The sequence below is a fragment of the Gekko japonicus genome, unplaced genomic scaffold (assembly GCF_001447785.1).
Source record: "Gekko japonicus isolate JY-2015 unplaced genomic scaffold, Gekko_japonicus_V1.1 scaffold1298, whole genome shotgun sequence".
Taxonomy (NCBI): domain Eukaryota; kingdom Metazoa; phylum Chordata; class Lepidosauria; order Squamata; family Gekkonidae; genus Gekko; species Gekko japonicus.
The window spans coordinates 45,776-54,797 of record NW_015174312.1 but is presented as its reverse complement, the minus strand read 5'-3'; the positions used below and the strand labels follow the sequence as shown (position 1 = coordinate 54,797).

At 41.9% G+C, this 9,022-nt stretch overlaps 1 pseudogene; it reads left to right on the top strand.

Annotated features, from left to right (window-relative positions):
- The first annotated feature begins 7,011 nt into the window (after positions 1-7,011).
- On the top strand, positions 7,012-8,501 carry LOC107121258 (annotated as a pseudogene).
- The last annotated feature ends 521 nt before the right edge of the window (positions 8,502-9,022 follow it).

Sequence of the window (9,022 nt, the reverse complement as noted above, 5' to 3'; positions counted from 1 at the left end):
TTTCAACACCTTGAGAAATATATATGGTTTACCTTTGTTATTACAATATGTAATAAGAAAAGTCCATCTCTCAAAAAACTTGCCTGTGAACATTGTTGTTCTCATACAGCATTTCCTGTGATGTATTAGTTTGGTCATATATAATATATTCCAGATTTTATACAGTGACCCAGAGCTTGTAAGTGGTTCTGTATGTTTCCGTTTTGCCACAGTGTTTTTAAAAATAAAATAAAAAGAGGAGTTGGGTGCACAGAAATAAACTTCAGTATTCTCATATCTGCTGGGTTGGGAGCTGTTTGAAACAAGGCTGTTTCAGAAGGATAGGGAATTGCAAGTGCATCACTAAATATATTTTAATTTTATTATTTATAATCTATATGAACAACTGGCCAGCACTGTCAGCGTTGATAATGCTGATCATCTGTTCTTGCTGTGGACTGAATTTAGCTCTCACCTTCCCCGCTACACTCAAAGGAAACTAGACCTTACCTCCACTGGTAATGGGATGGGAAGAGCATGGGTTCAGTTTCTGTGTTTTCTCCACCTGTGAGGAAGGTAGGTGTGCCTAAAATGCAAACATACAGCAATTCACCCTTGAAATGGGACCATTATGGGAAATGTACTTCTTGATCCTAAGAACTCACCAGGGGAAGGCAATACATTCCAGCAGTCCTTAAACTCTTCCAGGCTAAAACACTGGCTCAACTTCTGTATGGTACCTTATTAGGGCCGCCAACAATCTTATTTTGCTCCCCTAGAACGAGTACAGTCAAATTTTTTAAGAACAATTCTTCAGCTACCCAGATGGGTCTCAAATGCAAATCTGAGATGGGAGACAGGTACAATTAAAGTGCTTAGCCTCTGCTAATCTGTGGCCAAAACTAAACTATGATACTAAGGGACTCACCCCCCTTATTCTTAGTGACAGCTTTCAATCTGCATGGAGAAAGGCAATAATTGATAAGCTGGTAAACATGGGATTTTCCCCCACTTGATTTTGAAAATGGGATTTGAGCAAGCAAAAGCTTCAATAAAACAAAGGGTCTTAGACATTGAGCAGCATGTGAGGTAGCGGGGTCACCAGCTCTTCTGGCATCACAACGAATCAGATATACAGTCGTCCCATCAGAATATTTATTCCAGCTAGAGATCCCAAGCCATCGGAGGGCACTTACTCTCACCAGATGGCAAGCCCTCCCAACAGCAGTCGTAGCAGGGCGATATAAAAAGATTCCTTTGAATGAAAGACTATGCCCCTGTGGTAGACGTGAGATAGGAACAACAGAACATCAAAAGAGCCATTCAAAGTATATCTCTCCCCCCCCCCAACAGAAATCATGGGTGTTCAAATCAAGGATATGTTAAATTGCTGCTTCTGGGAGAAAATCCACAGGTGACTGCACTTTGTGCAAAATTCTGTGCAGCAGCCTACAAAACTCGACAGAACACCCAAGAAAGTAAAGAAACAGAAAGTATAACATAAGGCAATTTAATATATACAGTTTTATAAATTTTAAGTCTTAAAAGGTAGTTTCTTTATTTAATTCATTTTATTTTATCTTTTTGTGAACCTTTTCACAAAGTGTATTTCTATGTATTATTGGAATATTATTTATCATCTCTTATGTATAAGCATTATATTTTTATCCGTAATTTTAACAACTGTGGGCAATGACTTTGGCATATTTTATTCTGTGTTTTATGCTGGTTTAATGCCGTAATAAATGAATGATGATAAACAGATGATGATGATGATGATCCTAAGAACTTTTGCTTTCTTTGAGTTTGACTATGCTTTTAGAAAATGTATCAACTGTACTTTTATTGTCTCCCAATTATTGTCTTGATGGGCTGTTGAAATGATTTGAGAAGAAGAATGTGATAAATAAAATATTTGCTAACTATGCAACAGAGAACATATGGGCTCCCTCTGTTTCTTTGGCTTTTATTAAAAATGCTAGTCTGCCTTATTCATTTGAATAGACTAGAGAGCTCCTTTAGAACTTGGAACATCCTGTTCAGAGACTAAATGTTGAGTTTGTCAAATGTGATATGTCTGTAAGTGTATTTATAAATGCTGAGAAATGGTGGTGCAGTGATAATGTGGATGCCAAGAAAATCAGTAGAGTCTCAGAGGATAGCGTTTCAGGATATTGGTGCACTTTGTTACATTATTTTTATCATAATTCAACTTCTGAAGTTGTTTCATAAAATAAGAAATGGTCGCTTCCAAGTATTGGTATATTCTTACATTCCTTTTTGCTAGCTTTTAAAAAAAGATTGGAATGCTATAATGACTATACAGGAGCTGCTGTGAGATATGTGCTGTGCATTTATGTATGACAAGTAATACCTTTGGATCCTATAAATCTGTGACCATTTGGGGTTTGTTAACTCTGTAACTGATGGACTTGTCTTAGACCAGCTCTGAACCTCTTCAACCTTTCCTATAGGTAGAGTAGGATGAACTGAGCAGTTGGATGTGTTGGAAGAAATCTCAAATCCCATTTTAGATAGTTTATTCTAAGCACACACAGGTAGACAGTCAGGGAATTTGGGAAGAGAAACACAGAAATTTACAAAACAAAGTTTACTCTTAGTTCAAAACTTATCAGACTTCCATTATAAGGCTTGCCCCACATTGCAAGCTTTGTAGTTGAAAGTTGACAAAAGTTGCTGCTGTGCTAGTCCTTTTTTTCAGGGATTTAATGGGAAGGGAGATCATCTTTGACCAGTCAGAAAGTGAGGGGCTTATGCAATTTCCCTCCTCCAGAATGGTTCATATCAAGAAACTATTTACCAAGAATCATGTGGTTTTTGCCTTTAGCACTTTTGGAGTTATGTGCAGAATTAGACATGGGATGCAAAAGCAATGGGAAGGCTACAAACAACTACTGGGAGATATGCTTCAGAGGTCTCAAATCGTGGGAAATGATACTGAAGTGGACCATCCAATGTAGATGGGGTCTTCCATTGTTTTCCCCTAAAGAAGTACTTGCCAGGTTATTTTGACAACCATCTAGGTGTCAATTTTTGATGTTTATGTGACTTTCCCCATTTCATGACATGGATTTTGGTCACAGTATTGGCCTGTCTTGTAGCTAAACAATAAAAGGGTATTTCTTTCATTATAATTATAATCCAGGAATTTTACCTCGACTCTTACAGGCAACAGTTCCAGCCTTTATCAAATACTCTATTGAATACCATTTTTAATATGGTGGTTTCAATACATGACTATAATTCAGTGACTGGGTATACATTCTTCAGTTGTGATTATGTCTGATGGTTCCACTGTGTTTTAAAAAGGTGGGCCACATCGAGATTCTTAACTTTTCCAGCGCAGTCATTGTGGGTGTCTCTTAGTAACATTAGAGCCTTGCTGGTCAAATAGAGAGTTCATCTAGTCTAGTATCCAGTTTCTTACATGGTCAAATCAGATGCCTCCAGAAACCCCACAAAGCAGGATATGAATGCAACAGTATTTCCAGTTTATGCCCTCCCAGGTTGAAGGCATACTTCTGAGCATGGATATTTCATTTTGCCATCATAGGTCTATCAACAGCTGCTGGCTGTCCTCTGAAAAGTGAGTCTTAGATTAGATATACCTTGTGTTAGGGTCCTGCAATAACATGTAATAGATTCTTAGTTTGTATTGTCTCCTAAAATGTGCAACAGTTGTGTACCCTAACTCCAGGTGTGTTTTATATGCATATACTATATGAGGGTATACTAGCACTTTTTGGCAGTGCTACACACAGGAGGTATAATGTCGATTGGCTTTTAGGTGAAGAGGTATTGTAGTGGCTGTTGGCTGTTGTTGCTTAACAAGAATACATACTGACCACCTTGACTTCCTGATATCACCGCATATGACCGTAAGGGCAAAATGTGGAAGAAGATTGCTTTGGAGGAACAACTGTGAACCATTTACATGGAGCTGGGAAATGCTATGGTCTGTGTTTCCATTTTTTAAGCCATTGTTGGTGCTATGGTCCATTTTTAAACATGCTGCCTTATTTGTGGCCTTCTTGTAAGTCTCAAAGTTGTACGTTGCTGTAGTTTTCATTGAAATGTGTCTGAATGTAGAATAAGAGTAGGCCCTTCAGGTATTCTATTTCTGTGGTGTTCAAATGGGTATCTATAACCCACTGGTTTGTATTTGTTTTACTTTTAATGCAGCAGCAGTAGTAGTACACACTCTGAGAACATATTTTCTGTATCTTGTAAAAGTCACATTGTCAGGGAAATATTTTATAGAAGTGATCCAAGAATCTAATTTAATGAATACTTGGCTAAGTTTAACTGATTTCATGAGTACAGAATATAGTAAAAACAATCAATTCTGAAATTACCACATATATACTATATAAGAGCTCTGTCTCTAAATTACATTTGCATAGTTGTCGACATGTGAAATGTTTCCAAGATGAATTCTAAACTTTTCTGGCTTCTTAAATATAAGTAATGACACCAGCAAATTGCTTGATGGTGCTGATGATGGAGATGGTAGTGTGTGTTTTAGACCTGGACTAAAAAATTTTAAGTGTCTGATTTACCACTCTTGACTTTAAAGGATTTGGAGTAAGGACTTTTATATCCTTTTATATCCACAATGCAATAAATGATTTTAAAGTGATGGATTGCGTTTCTTTCTTATGAAAAGTCTCCACAGCTAGTTGAATTTCTCTTAAGTGGGAATCCGATCTCTACTTTCAGGGACATAAGAACAGATGTGTTCTTTCAGTGCCGTATGGGTCCTTTTTTGTTTCTTAGCATCCTCTTCATGAAGATTCAGGGAAATTATATCCCTTTAGGACTGCAAAAGGCTTTGTGTTCTGTCCACCTCCCAACTGATTGAGAAATCTTATTTATTTATTTTCCAGATTTTTACCTTGCCCTCCCGTCTGAAGCTGGCTCAGGGCGGCTCACATAAAAACAGATAATTACATTAAAACATAGTTGTGGTTAAAACAAATATAAAATCATAATAAAGTGCTAGTGGTTCTTAATAGTCATATAGTGGTATCAGCTAGTGTAGAACCTTCTCCGCTCGCAGTCAGCTCTTGGTGTTAGTTGGATGTCCCTGCAGGGTTCGCTGTTCTTTAAGGCTGTTGATGGCAGTTTTCAGGGTCCAGGGCCCTCTCCCTTTTAACCAACCAATGTTCTTCATTGATGGGGGTGGCTCCCAAAAGCCTGGCAGAAGAGCTCCATTTACAGGCCCTGCGGAACTGCAAAAGGTCCCGCAGGGCCCTGATCTCCTCCGTGAGCTCATTCCACCAGGTTGGGGCCGCCACCAAAAAGGCCCTGGCCCTGGTTGTTGACAGCCTAGCATCCTTAGGACTTGGGAGGGCCAACCGATTCTGGGCCCCCGACCGCAGTGCTCTCTGGGGAACGTACGGGGAAAGACGGTCCATTAGGTATGTAGGTCCCTGACCATGTAGGGCTTTAAAGGTAAGAACCAGCACCTTGAAACGAATCCGGTATGCTATTGACAGTCAGTACAATGCCTCCAGCACAGGCTGTATGTGCTCTCACCTAGAGAGCCCCATCAACAGCCTGGCCACGGCATTTTGCACCAGCTGCAGCTTCCGGATTTGAGACAAGGGCACCCCATGTAGAGACCATTACATAGTCCAATCTCAAGGTGACGATCGCATGGATCACTGTCACCAGGTCATTGTGTTAGAGGAAGGGAACCAACTGCCTCATCAGCCGAAGATGGTAAAAATTTGATTTGGTAGTGACTGCTACCTGGGCCTCCATAGTTAAGGTGGCATCCAGGAGCACTCCCAAACTTCTAACCTCTGCGCTGGCACCAATGGTGCCCCATCAAAGGTCGGGAGTGGGATCCCTAACCCCGGCCCACTCTGACTCAGGCACAGGACCTCTGTCTTCTTCAGCTTCAGTAGGCTCAGTAAGCCAACCAGCCATGGCCTGTAACATCCGGTGATCTTCCGGTTTGGAGTCAGACTGACCGCCCAACAGCAGATAGAGCTGGGTGTCGTCCGCATATTGGTGACAACCCAGCCCATGCCTCCGGGCAATCTGGGCAAGGGAGCACATATAGATGTTGAAAAGCATCGGGGACAGCACCGCCCCTTGAGGCACACAACAGTCCAGTGGGTGTCTCTGGGATAGCTGTTCCCCTAGTGCCACCCTTTGTCCCCGACCATGGAGAAAAGAGGCAAGCCATTGCAAGGCTAGCCCCTGAATCCCCATGTCGGTGAGGCAGTGGGTCAGCAGCCGACAGGTCCAACAGCAACAGCACCACCGATCCGCCTCGATCCAGATGCCTCCATGAGGGCGACCAGTGCTGTCTCCATCCCATGGCCTGGGCGAAAACCGGACTGGAAGGAATCTAAAATGGAAGCGTCATCCAAAATGCCTTGTAGCTGAACCACCACTGCCCTCTCTATCATCTTGCCCAGGTAGGGCAAGTTAGAAACTGGCCAATAGTTGGCTAATTTGTCCAGGTCCAAAGATGGCTTTTTAAAAAAGAGAGTGGACCACTGGTTCCTTAAGTGCCTTGGGAAACAGTCCCTCAGAGAGAGACTTATTGATAATCTTGTGGCAATGTAGTAATAAACCGGGGTTAATCATCCTAGCCCCACTGCCTACTACCCTTGGGATGGGACGCATGCTGGAAGGGGGCCGAGCTAACCTATTTCTCTGTCCTCTTCCTTTTACACCATGCCTCGTCCCACTGTCATACTTCCCCCTCCCTAGAAGCAAATAATTCATCCTTGTCTCATCTCCTGAATTTAAAAAAAAAATTGTAGATTTTTAGTTCTTCATAGTCTGTTTTTGTTCTGCCCATTCTCCTGTAGACTATAAAATCCAGTTATCTGTAATCTTCTACTTCTTCTTAAGAGGTTTTGGAACTTTGCGGTGACGTTGATAGTGACTTTGGCTGAGTCCCCAATGAGCAAACCAGCCAAGTTGAGGGAACAAGATAGACACCTGGGATGCCGCTGCTGCAGAGGTGGAGGAGTGGCAACTGCCAGCAGTATGGCAGAGCAGCCTTATGCCTGGGCTTATTCCCTGTGAACTCCAGCCAAGTGTCTACGTTCCAAATTTCTGTTCTCCTCATAGTTTATAGCAGCTTCAGGTCTTTAATGTGAACTTTAAGAATCAAGACAAAGAAAAGGACAGCAGCAGCTCAACTGCGCCTTTCAATGGCAGCAACAGAAATAACCGTATCCAGACTATTCATTCAACACAGGCACTGTTCCTTCTAGTTGGTATATCCATGTCTTTTCTAGTAATTTCTTCTTTGATTCAGTTCAGGTTGTCTTTAGTATATGCGCAGCAGTCCTTGCAACAATAACCTTTGCTTTCCCTCTGTTCCCAGTGTGCCAGTATTTAACATGGCCCTGTTCACCTCAAAACAAGTTTTCCTTTGGCTGCTGTGGAGTTTCACTGCTGCTGAGCTGCTCTCCTTCTTTTTCTTTTTTTCTCTCCTCTCTCTCTGTTATACGCCTTATCTGGGTCTTAGCTGGGTATTGGCTCCTCATGGATGCTCTGGCTATGGGCCTGTGTGTTGCCATGATTGCCTTTGTCCTGGAGCTGATGAGCCTCAAGATTGCCTGTCTGCTACTCTCAGGACTATTAATTTATTATGTCTTTTGGGTCTTCTTCTCTGCCTACATCTTCAACAGCAACATTATGCGACATTGGCCATACAACCCTGGTGATAACCTCCGAGATGTTTTATCCCAGAATTGGCACCTTGGATCAAATGTAGATCATGATGTCCCTCATGTGTCAGTGCCTGGCAAACTTGTCTTTCAAAGTTTCACAGGCAGCCATTTCTCCATACTGGGAAACAACAATTTTATTTATTTATTTATTTAACTTTCAGCTTATATACCGCTCTAACCCCGAAGGGTCTCTGAGCGGTTTACAGATAATTTAATTTCCTATCTAGGGCCACATTTTTGTAGGGGGTGACTCCCTATTGGCATCACAATGGTGTGATGCCAGGCCTCCTGCTCTTCCTTGTGCTCTGTTATGACAGCTATTGGAAACACGCCAAAAGTTACTTCTGTGCTATACCAGAGCTCCTCATGGATGCTCTGGCTATGGGCCTGTGTGTTGCCATGATTGCCTTTGCCCTGGAGCTGATGAGCCTCAAGATTGCCTGTCTGCTGCTCTCAGGACTATTAATTTATTATGTCTTTTGGGTCTTCTTCTCTGCCTACATCTTCAACAGCAACATTATGCGACATTGGCCATACAACCCTGGTGATAACCTCCGAGATGTTTTATCCCAGAATTGGCACCTTGGATCAAATGTAGATCATGATGTCCCTCATGTGTCAGTGCCTGGCAAACTTGTCTTTCAAAGTTTCACAGGCAGCCATTTCTCCATACTGGGAAACAACAATGGTGTGATGCCAGGCCTCCTGTTCTTCCTTGTGTTGTGTTATGACAGCTATTGGAAACATGCCAAAAGTTACTTCTGTGCTATACCAGAACCAGATAATGGCTTTGGTTAACGTTGATTCAGCTTGTTTTCTGGCAATGGAGACTATTAAGAGGGAAATAACAATTGTAGAACGTCCCTTGTTTTTGAACTTGATTTTCTGTCAATTTTCTGCCCCCCTTCTCTTAGAATTGTGTAACTTTTGTATTACCTTTGTACTGATTGCATTTTTCATAAGAGCTTCTGACTATGTTTTGGAAGTTTGGGAAGGAGTAAAGTGGTGGATGTTGTGATAGAATTAATAGTTTCAAAACATTCCCTTATATTAGTCTAGTATGCTAATTTAAAGTCCTTCCCTAAGTAGGGTTGCCAGGGGGATTTGAGGGTCATTCTGGGGGTTTGCGGGGACGTTGTACAATGCACAGATGTCACTCAGAAGTGGAGTCAGCACGTTAATGACGTCAGGGGGCAATGGTCTGCTTTTGGGGCAAAATTATGGTAAAAATGGCCTCAAACCATAGAGTTTTACCCAAAAAGCAAAGCATGGCCTTCCTGAAGTCACTGACGCGCTGACATCACTTCTGGTGTGAAGGA